The following is an 11954-nucleotide window of genomic DNA, read 5'->3' on the forward strand; positions in this document are numbered from 1 at the left end:
GGGCAGGGAGTTGTCTATGGAAGGGTTTGAAGAAAAGAAAGAAAATGGAAAAGATTGTTATATTAAATAATAATCTCCCAAAAAGAGACAAAAACAATTTGAAGACAAGAACTAATTTGATACATCTAGGAAGGAGATTCTCAATTAAAAAATTGAATTTATTAAATTTGTATGGTTGCAGGTCTATTAATTATAGACGAAGTAAAAGAGGAACAGACTCTTGTTTGCTATTAACTGGCTGTGATGAGAGTCAAATGCTCTGTTCCCACCATTATCATTTGCTACCTATGGGAAGTGAGAAAGCGTGACCTAGGTCATGAGAGTGGGAGACCAGACTCTGTTCCTCATTTGCCACAGCATTCAGGAGAGCTGGCACTTGCTGCAGGTTGACAGCGGAACCCAGACACTTAGGGTATGGCATTAGAAAGCCATGGTTCTTAGAAATTCAGATACCTCTCAGGCCTGGATGCAGGGCTTAAAATTGGCCCACCCAAACATCTATTCCACTGATGAACTGTTGGAATACATGGTCATACAGTACCTTCCTGACAGAGGGCAACAGCTTGGTTGGTTTGTAAGTGCTTTGGTGGAGTGCATAGTGGAAGTGAACATTTTCTATTCCAGAGCCTAATTCAAGTGTACAATTTGTATCTTGTCCTTTTAGAGACTACCACTTAACTATGAGTGCCCTGAGACCATTCTGTGTGACAAGAAATATACAGAAAGAGAGAAGGGGAAGCAAGAAAATGGTAAAGAGGTTTGGGAAAAAATTGATTTAGACAGTGAATCCTCATCTTCTACAATTCCAGCAGATATCACATGGGCTTCCTACTATTCACGAGCCTAACACTCTTTCTACTTCTGAACAAGAACATTTGGGAATACTATACTGTTTGTTTTAATTCTCCAATGTTTAGTAGTCACCTTCAGCAATAGATAATGGAACTTGTTCAAACATTCTACACAAAACCAGTAATTTAAAGGGAAATTAAAATATGTCAAACGAATTCACTGAATTCCATTTTCATATCAAAGAAAACAACATAGTTTTCACAGAATTTACTAGTCAAAATCAGGGAAAAGTGAATTTATGACTTGGCTTTGTTGGCTTGTTCAATAACACTGAATGACATATATTTCCAAGTAAGTGCCTTTAATCACAGAGATAGTAATGACTTCTAAGTTATTGCTAATGTATATGATAAAAATTGTGAAATTGTAGGTTTAAATCAATAAGCAAAGGCAATTTGTAGGAATTAAAGATTAGAATGAGAGCAAGAAATTCCCAGGAAGAAATATTTATAGACTTTAGTGAATAGCATTATGGAGAAGTTAGCCTTAGAAATCCAGCCTGTAATTCAGGATAGCAGAAAATTCAAGATACATTGATTGCATGGTAGATAGATAGATAAATATATATAAAGAAAAAGAATAGATAGGCAAATGAATAAGCAAGTAGGAAGATAGGTGATAGAGAGATGGATGGAAGAGTTACTGAAAGTCACTTTCAGTTTTTCTACCATTGAACTAGCAATAAGGATTGCATTGAATTTGCAGATTTTGGTATTATTGAAAAACAATTTGTTACCAAATTAGTTTTATGTATATTGTCATAATTGTCTGTTTCAAAAGATTCCATATAATATAAATGGGTATTTATCATGAATACTTAGAACAAAATATAGTGAATATCTATGTCACAAAATATGAGACGGAACTGAGAAATATAACCAAACTATGCATGGACTAAAATTATATTCTGCTGCCTTACCAAAGGTAAAAGAGGCAAGAAAGTAGAACATATTTTTATGCTCCAGTTAATTTTTGGAAATTCTTTGGACAAATCTAAAGAGAAGGAACACACTAGAAGGGTCAGAAGCCAGACGTGCCATAAACCTCTTAAGGGTTCATAGGAAAGGAGAAGAAATAACAGCATCAGCGTCTAAGGGACCATTCCCAGTGCACTGAAGTTTGTTGACTTAGTTGCTCAGAACAACAAATGGCTTGTTAGGGTATCAGATAACTGTCAAGTCTGCTTGTTGTGTTTACAGCACATTCTGTTTCTGTTTCTGAAGTCAACCTTCATCAAAAAGGCAGAAAAAGGAAGACATGTGCGCGCGCTCCTGTGTGTGTGTGTGTGTGTGTGTGTGTTTATTGGAAGCTCCAAATGTAAATTGCAGCAGTAATTCACTGATAGAAAATACAGAATAATGTTAATTATATATTCTACATTATTTAGAACTCATTGTAATGAGAAATACTTTAGTTTAAACAAATAAAAATGACAAACTTATCAAAACTTACAAAACATTGAATGAAAGTATATGCCCTGATGAATTCCCTATTCTGTTAGTGAGAATATTAATATTATTACATGAAATAAGTTAAGAATAATTTAATCTGCCACAGCAGTCTCATTCAGTTCCTACTGAAAAAACTTGGACATGCTATCTAAATAGAAAGGACCAGTCAGCACACTTAACTAGATTTGTTCTGTGTGGGAATTTTGATCAATGAGATTTGCAATTGATATTAAATGGATTCAAGTACTCTCCTTCACAGCTGTTTCCACAGATGGGATCTCCTTATTCTACAGGCAGTAAATTCAAACCTGAATTTCTACTTTATATTCTGGAAAATAAAAAGCCTAACATGAATAGAAAAAAATATTGGATAACTTTGACTTTCATGAAGAAATTCAGCTCTTGTCTCTGGAGCATGCATTTTAACTAACAGTCTTTATTTGGGGAAAGGCAGGATTTCATGATTTTTGGTTTTGTTTTCTGTGTTTCTTCAACAATTTAAAGGAATCATTTATAAGAGTGAAAATAAAGGTAATATTATTTAATGTGAGACAGAATTGAGAAATATAATCAAATTATGCCTGTATTGACAATTATAATTCTGTTGCCTTATCAAAGGTTAAATATTGGAATCTTTTTATGATCCAGATAAATCTGGAAAATTCTTTGGGCAATCCTGAACTGAAGGAATGAGCTAGAAGGTCAAATTTTGTGGAAAATGGGAGATTCCTGAGAATAGTAAGTTATCAAAGATAATGTGTTAATACTTTTAAATTTTTATAAAAGTACAAAGTAGAGATTTAAATCAGAGAAGAACACTTATGTAGCAAGTGTAAGGTGTGATGTTTGAACTGCCAAAAACAAATACATTCATAGAAAAAAGGAATTCAGCTTCATGATAAAAAGACCTATAATGATAATGATAACATTAATATCTCAATTTTAATCTCACAATTTTGTCATAAACAATATCTAAAACCTTTTATTGGTTTAACTTGAAATGGAGCCTTTTTTCAGGAGCCTGTGTTGTAAAGGTTTTCAATACAATAATACATAATCAGGAGATGTCAAAACATCAAGCATTGGGTTTAGTGGTAGTTTTTTTTTTTTTTTTTTAATTACCAGTTACTTGATTTTGAACGGGGCATTGGGATTCTAGTTCTCTTTTTCCTTTCTCATTTTCTAGCCATAATAAGAACAGCTGTCTAGGGCTGGAGAGATGGCTCAGTACTTAAGAACACTAAGTGCTCTTCCAGTGGTCCTGAGTTCAATTCCCCAGCAACCACATGGTGGCTCACAACCATCTGTAAAGGAATCTGATGCCCTCTTCTGGTGTGTGTTTGAAGACAACTGCAGTGTACTCATATAAATAATAATAATAATAATAATAATAATAATAATAATAAATATAATAGAATAGTGCTCTATAAAATGTACTTGATCAAATTTGATGAACTATCATAGATCCGAAGCAATCCAAACTATTTATTATGAGATGAAAAGTCCCAAATTGACCCAAATCATAACTTTTCAAGAGACAATTCAGTAGGTGAACTACTTTCACAAGCATGAAGACGAAGCGATGCCCTTGACACCCTCCATTATTGATGTTATTATTATGGTTAGAGTTAAGTATGACTGGGTTCATGGAAACTCCCTGCCAGCTGCAGAAGATTAATACAAATATGGTGGTCAGGATGAATAATGATATGATAAAGTTCTGACCATGCTGAGAAATACATCTGATGTCAAGGTACCCAAGGTGATGACCTGTAACCTTTCTGAAAAACCAACATCCTGTTGACATCAGCTGACCACACGAATACTGTGTCCTTGGCCTGAGTAAGTTTTTCCCACTTCTCTCCTCTCTCTGTTGCCCCTGTTATGGTATAAATTCAGTCTTGGGAAAAAATAAAATCGTCGCCTTGATCAGACTCTTGTTGGTGTCCTTCTTCACGTCTCTTATCCTCCATTCTCTTCCAGGTACCCTCAGCACCCTCGTTGACACAGCACTATATAAAGGCCAGGTGTTTTGGTAAGTGTCAGTAATGCCAGTGCTGGAAAGCGAGGCAGAAATAGATGAATCCCAGGAAGTTTCAGAGAAGTGAATGTAGGGGACTCTGTAAGCTCTAACCAGGTTCAGTGAGTGGCCCTGTCTCTGGGAAATCAGGTACATAACAATAAGGAAAATAAAGTAAATAGCAATAAAGATACTAAATGTTGATGACTGTCTTCCTTGCCCCACATACATATTCATGCATACATGAACATGTATAGATCATGAAACACACACACAGAGAGACATAAATTAATATTTTCTACTTGTAAGATATCTCAAATATCTGTAATCCTAATAGAAATGTGACTAATATATACATTGTGTCTGAATTCCTTTAAATTTATTTCCAGAAGCTGAAAACAATCCAGAGGACCCACAAGAGAAGATTGGATACAGAAAACTGTACACATTCTATACACAATGAAATATTAGTCAGTTATTACCAACAAGGGCTCATGAGTTTTGCAAGTAGATGGATGAACTAAAAAATATCACCTTGACTGTGGTAACGCAGACCCAAAAGGATGTACATGGTATGTGTTCACTAATAAGTGGATAATAGACAAAATATATAACATTTCCAGGATACAATCCACAGAACTCAAGAAAGGACACAAGTGAGGATGCCTCAGTCTCAATTGAGAGGGAGAAGAAAGCAATCACAGGAGGTGGGGAAGGTGACAGAGAGGGAAAGAGGAAAACATGATCAGGTACTGGGGGTGGAAACAGGACTGAATCTCTGAGGGCCAGTAGAAAGAATCTAAACAGGCAACTTCACGAGGTTAAGAGGGTGGGGTGTGAGACTCTGGAATGTACCAGAGATTTAGGAAGTAATAGTCTCTTAGGACTCAAAGGGAGAGACCTTAGATGAAATGCCCTACAGTGGGGAGAGGTGATTTATAGAGCCCACCCCCAGTAGAAAGACAAGGCATCAAGAGGAAGAATGGCGTTGTCATCCAACAGTCAGAAACTCTGACCCATAATTGTTGCTCTCTAAAAGTACTGCAGGAACAAACAATGGAGGGGATACCGAAGAAGGGGAAGTCCAGTGGCAGGCAGAATTTGAGATCCAGCTCAAGGGGATCCCCAAAGCCTAACACTATTAATGATTCTAAGGTGTGATTAAAAACAGGGGACTTTCATTACTGCCCTCTGAAAGGTCCAACAAGCAGCCAAAAGATTCGGATGCAGATATTTGTACTCAACCAAGAAACAGAAGCTGGTGACCTCTCCGGTTGAATTAGGTAAAACCTGGAAGAATCTGAGGAGGAGGGTGGCTCCCTGGGAAGACCAGCTACTCAACTGACCTGGATCCTCGAGATCTCTCAAATACTGAGCTACCAACCAGGCAGCATACACCAGCTGACATGAGGCCTCAAACTCACATAGGGCAGAGGTCTAGGCTCAAAGAAGTTGCACCTAACCTTCGAGAGACTTGGGACTCCACGGAGTGGGGAGGTTTGGTGGGGAGAGTTTTGTAATTGGGGACATTCTCCTGGAGACAGGGCAAGGGGAGTAGATTGTGGATATGGAAGAGTCAGAGGGTGCACTCTGAAGGGGATAAAGTCTAGAGTGTAAAAATAAAAGATTACAGAACAAACAAAAAATAAAAATTAATATACTTATATGTGTCTGATTTCTGTTTCCTTTCTTATCTTATTAAATTCAACATTCAGCTATCAAATTAATCTGATGAAATTTAAAAAATGTAATGTGCACAATAGTACATGATAACATACCCAATTTTGTTATAATTCCTACTGAGTTGAAAAGACAGTAAATAGTTTCTACTAGAGTGTGTATGAGGAAGTTTGAGGGAAAACATGGAAAATGATATTGAAAAATTATGATTTTGCTTGAATATGACAAATGACACATTTAGATATTAGATCCTGGTAGAACCCAGTGGGTGCTAGCTCACAATGTAGACAACATTCTTAAAGGAATGTACAAAATACATTTTTATGGATGCATATTCTTCTATGGTGACTGTAGTGGTTTGAATTTACTTGACAAATGGGGAAGTAACACTATTAGGAGCTATCGTCTTCTTGGAGGAGGTGTGTTCATGCTGGAGGAAGTTCATCAAAATGGGGGTAGCCTTTGAAACTCTCACAGTGAGGGAGTCAGTTTCTTCTAGCTGCAGTCAGAACAAGATGTAGTAACTCTCAGCTCCACTAGCATCATGTCTGCCTGGATACTGCCATGATGATGACTGACTGAATCTCTGAAGTTGTAAGTCAACGCTCAGTAAATGCTGTGCTTTATAAAAGTTGCCTTAGTCATGGTGTCTCTTCACAGCAATGAAAACCCTAACTAAGACAGTGTTCCTTATGTTTTTGGGAGGTGCTGGCAGAGGTGTTCTGTCTTTGGCTGTGAAATAGTAAGTTCTCAGTTGCCTCACAGGGCAGCATCCCTTTTCATCTGTCAGACCCAGAAAGTCTGAGAGATTTTCCTGTGGAGCTTTGGAAAACTGGCCTAACTTGGTGAGGCAGTGAGGTGGGCAATCCAAAATTGCCCACAGTTTGGGCAGGATCCTGGCAGTGGGTGAGTCATTGAACAGCTTGTGATCAATCCATTTCAGGTTTCACACTGAAAGAAATAAACCCACAAAGCAGCTTTCCATAGCTCTCAATGTAACTAAACTGTTTAATTATTCCTTTCTGTGCTGGCTGTTTTTTTTTTTTTTTTTTTTTGGTCAACTTGACACAAGCTAGAATCATCCAATAGGAATGAGTCTCAGTTGAGAAAACACCTTCATGAGAACTAGTTGTAAAACGTTTTCTCAACTATTGATCAGTTTGGCAGGGTCAAGTCCATGGTGGGTGATGCGATCCCTTTGGTGGTGGTCTTGCATTCTATAAGAAAGCATGCTGGAAAAGTCCTGGTATACAAGCTCATAAGCAGCACATCTCCATGGCTTCTCCATCAGCTCCTGCCTCCAGGATCTTGCCCTGTTTGAGTTCATGTCCTGACATTCTTCAATAATGAAAAGCAATATGGAAATGTAAGCCAAATAAAGTCTGTTCCCCAATCCTCAGAAAAGATACCAAGTTACATATGAGAGAGTATAAGTTGAATTTTCATTAATGTAAAACTAACTGCATCCTTATTACACAAGTATGGTAGTTTAGTAGGGAAATTGTAGTCACTGAAGATTTCTCATATTACAGAAAAATATTTAAATCAGTTTAATTTCTCAAAAATAACCCATTATGTTTACAGTTGACTTTTTTTTTTGTAGAATTGTAACAGCATAGAATTTTAGTTGTCATGAGGAAGAGTTTGAATCTCTTTGAAAATAATTCTGAACCCCATCTGTAGCATAAACTTTGCTGAGAAACAGCTAAATAGGAATTCTGAGTTTACTAAAAGCTCAATTATTTTTTAACATCTTCTATGTATGTGTTGACAAAACCATTAGGTAATATATAGGAGGTGAATTCTGTATAATCTTGTAAGCATTTCTGGGGATTAGAAAACGCTGATCTAATTAATGTTCCTTGGAGAATGGCAATAAGTTTATTTTTGTTCTCTAATAAATACATATTTTTTCAGATAAGCTCGAATAAAAGCAAATCTAATGAAAAATTTGGCTGCTAGATGGCATTATATAAGCTCATTAACAGGGTACTAAACATAAAAGTGAAAAGCAAATAATGTGGTTCAAATGCTTTCGATTTCTAGCTTGGAAAACTGGAAGCTATTTTACAATAAACTAGAAATGAGCCCCATTAGTACCATATCATTGCTACCGTCTGCAGGAGACACAGCCACTTAATGAACATACATTATTCTGAAATTAATTTCCTATTATTATTAAATGTTGGACCAGCAAAATTGTTGGTGTTGTCATCATATTAAATTTCATAATATGACAAAAAATGATCTCTAAAGTAAATGATTGATTACCTAAAGCTGCTTCATTGATGTTAGTTATACAATGATGATTATCTCTAACCTGAAAGCCCCTTGAGTATAGTCTAACTTCCATAATACCATAAAATACAGTACAAATCATCGATAACAGCCCACCTGGCATAACACCTATGAACAATACAGTGTCTAGCACGGAAAATATTGATACTCACATGATGGTGCTAACCAATGTCATCTAAGTGGACTTAATCCTTAACTTGGAGGACTTAGCATCCAGGTGGTACTAGAAACCAAACTAACTATCCAGGGGTTGGTAAATTTTTTCACATTAAAAGAGAATCTACAACTGCCTCTTTGCTAGAGCAGCACAATTCCTATGTTCTAAGACTTACCCTTCTACCCTCTGATAAGAGTGGATAACTCCCCTCATTAAAGAAGCTTTCATTAACCACAACTGGAGACAATTATAGAAACCCACAACTGAAGGTAATATGAATCAATGAATTATAGGGAAACTCAGTCCCAAGGTACAGATTTATAGAACAAATTTCTGCCTCTTTGGTTTAGGGACTATTATGGAGAAAGGAATGATAAAACTGTAAGAATCAGAATACAAGAAACTGTGCTATAAGACTTCCTCTCTTTGATGTGGCTCCATAACCACCATTTTAACTACCACAGTATCAGTAGATGTTCATCCAGGTGCCACAACTAGACAAAGAGCTACAGGTCACTAATAAATGATGGTAGATGAGGAATTGACCTCTCCTAGAGAGGTGCCTCTCAATTGGTTATGCAACGCATTCATTCCTGAAGCCATAGCATCAAAAATAGTGAATGGAGTCAGATGATTGTATTTTCATCTATATAATAAAGAAGGGGGCCTTCCATTTCAGGGTGAGCAGCAAAACAGGAGAGGTTACAAAGTGAAGGGCATGGGAGGTACTAGACAGAAAGAGAAGGCATAAGTGATATAGGTATATTTTAACTAAATTTATCAAATAATGAAGATAAAATCACTACATTAAAAATTCATATAAATATTGAAATATGTATACATGTTTATATTTTATTTCTATAATAGCATATACAAAACAACATAGGCTTTCATAGGCCAATGCCAGCAGCAAACCACTGAACTGAGAACGGAACCCCTGTTGAAGGAATCAGAGAAAGGACTGGAAGAGCTTGAACGGGCTCAAGACCCCATATGAACAACAATGCCAACGAACCAGAGCTTCCAGGGACTGAGCCACTACCCAAAGAATATACATGGACTGACCCTGGGCTCCAACCTCATAGGTAGCAATGAACAGCCTAGTACGAGCACCAGTGGAAGGGGAAGCCCTTGGTCCTGCTAAGACTGAACCCCCAGTGAAAGTGATTGTTGGGGGGAGGGCAGTAACGGGGGGAGGATGGGGAGGGGAACACCGATATAGAAGGGGAGGGAGAGGGGTTAGGGGGATGTTGGCCCGGAAAACGGGAAAGGGAATAACATTCGAAATGTAAACAAGAAATACTCAAGTTAATAAAAAAATAAAATAATAAATAAATAAATAAATATTAACCCACAAAAAAAGAAATAAGAACACACGTAGTTTTGTATTATCTTTCTAAATAAAACAACTTAATTTTGAGATATGTAACACCATAACAAATCAATTGACAGATTTGCAATTCTCATTATAACAACACACTTTAATTCATTGCAAATGTTTACTTAAGAATAATTGTACACCGTCATCTTAGATGTACTTTTCATTTTTTGGCAGGATACCATTACCTAAAGAAATTCAAATCGATGAAAGTGGGAAAGAAAAGAGGGAAAACTTTCATAATTTTTTGTGTATGACAATATATTGGTGAGAATGCACAGCAAATGCACTAAGTTTGGAAGCTGCTTTGAAAGGACTAGAACATTTTTCTTGGCTACCAGCAATTAATTGTCACTAATTGACCATTTTCCATTTATATATCTCTCTTATTCTGTAGGCAACATGAGGTTTTAGTTTAAATCAATGCTTAATGAGTATTTCTAGAATTTGCAATATCGATATTAGTCAAATTAGAACAAAGCATGTATATTTAAATATATATAGAAAACAATGAAAAGTAAAAATGTTTACATACATTATATATATATATATATATATACATACACACACATACATATATAAATTTGACATTTTTGCCATACAATAACAAATAAAGCCAGCAATATGGAGATAATATTCAAAAAAACTGAAATGGATTAGAAGACATGTTTTACTGACTCTATGAGGAAAAACCTATGATTATGAATAAGGTTCTACTGCACACTCTAAATTTTATGTACGACTGGAAACTCAATAAATTATCTTAATTTAGAAGTAGAACATTTACAGGTGGCATGAATTGATATTGACCTGAGTACGTCTAATTACCAGTATCTGTGTAAGATAGATAACAACATCTGAGAGAAGGACATTGATATGAAACAGATAAAAAGAGCAGAATTCCACACATTGCCTGCAAACCAACAGAAGTTAGAAGACAAAAAGAAGTATCCTTTCCTAGTGTCTTTTGAAAGTAATTTTTCTAAAACATTGTTTATTTTCATATAAATTATTATTATTTGACAGTTTCATACAATGTATATTCATTATGCTCAGCAAGCACTCCTTACCCTTACTCCTCCTGAATCCACCTACTACCTCTCCATGAAGCAAATACTAATAGAGTTAAAGCCATAGAATATCCTCAATTCAGTAATGTCGGTGAATTGAGTACCTACAGACTTATCATTAAAAGCACCTTGTTTTGAGCATGCATTTAATAGAATGTGACTGAATGTGGCCTGGCGTTTTAAGCCACTCAGCTTGCTTGGCTTTTACTTTATGGTAGACTTTAGAAACAAAGAAAATCAAAAATACAGAAAATTTTTGTAACACACAAGAATTCACATATGGTCACCCAAAGATATATCAGTGTTACATGACACAGTTCAGTACATGTAAATATAGACTGAAAGATTCAGGAAAGCATTTGTCTCAGTAAATCATTGAAGACATAACATCCCATGCAATGTTGCTTTACTCTGAGTGCATAGCAGTAACCATGGTCATATGGCAAGTTATCTCTGGTTGACACATGTGGGTCTGAGTTCCCTCTGTATTATGGTCTTTAAATTTAATAAAAAATTTTTTTGACTGAAAAGTATTTTAACTCTGGGAGCTTTTGATAATAAAAAAGAAGAAGAATCAGTCTCAAGGGAGCAATCTCTATTTGAAGATTTCCTAAGTATTCTTTTATTAACACCATGAATGCAATGTTGCCAAAGCAGCACAGGAAATGGAATCTTGACTCCTACTCATTAACTGTCAAGGAGGAATGGGAAGTTTGCTGATGAGCAAGGGAGGATGGTACATTCATCTTTAACTTGTTTACTTCATACTTTTAAAATTAAGCAAGTGAATCTTTGGGAGCATGGTAGTCCTCAAACTGTTCTTAATAATGACCAATGCATAATACATGTTAAATATCAGTGATAAGAGTACTTTTGATATTTAATATAATTTAGCAGAGCAGTTTTGCAGTTTTAGATTCATCCATGTATGCAGATTTTGTTCCTCTGTGGACACAAAAAGAAAAGTGCACATTGATGCTAGACTTTCATTGACAAAGGTATTGTCAATAAGCTTGACTTTGACAAAAATTATTGATGAAATTCACCA

The 11954-nt window shown here is 35.9% G+C and overlaps 1 long non-coding RNA gene across 1 annotated transcript; it reads left to right on the forward strand.

The window, feature by feature from the left end:
* Nucleotides 1–240: 240 nt before the first annotated feature.
* On the forward strand, nt 241–4808 carry LOC120102154 (uncharacterized). Its single transcript, XR_005503327.2, has 3 exons — nt 241–749; nt 4287–4338; nt 4713–4808. It is a non-coding gene; the product is annotated as an uncharacterized LOC120102154 (long non-coding RNA).
* Nucleotides 4809–11954: the final 7146 nt, after the last annotated feature.

This window comes from Rattus norvegicus, chromosome 4, assembly GCF_036323735.1.
Source record: "Rattus norvegicus strain BN/NHsdMcwi chromosome 4, GRCr8, whole genome shotgun sequence".
Lineage (NCBI taxonomy): Eukaryota > Metazoa > Chordata > Mammalia > Rodentia > Muridae > Rattus > Rattus norvegicus.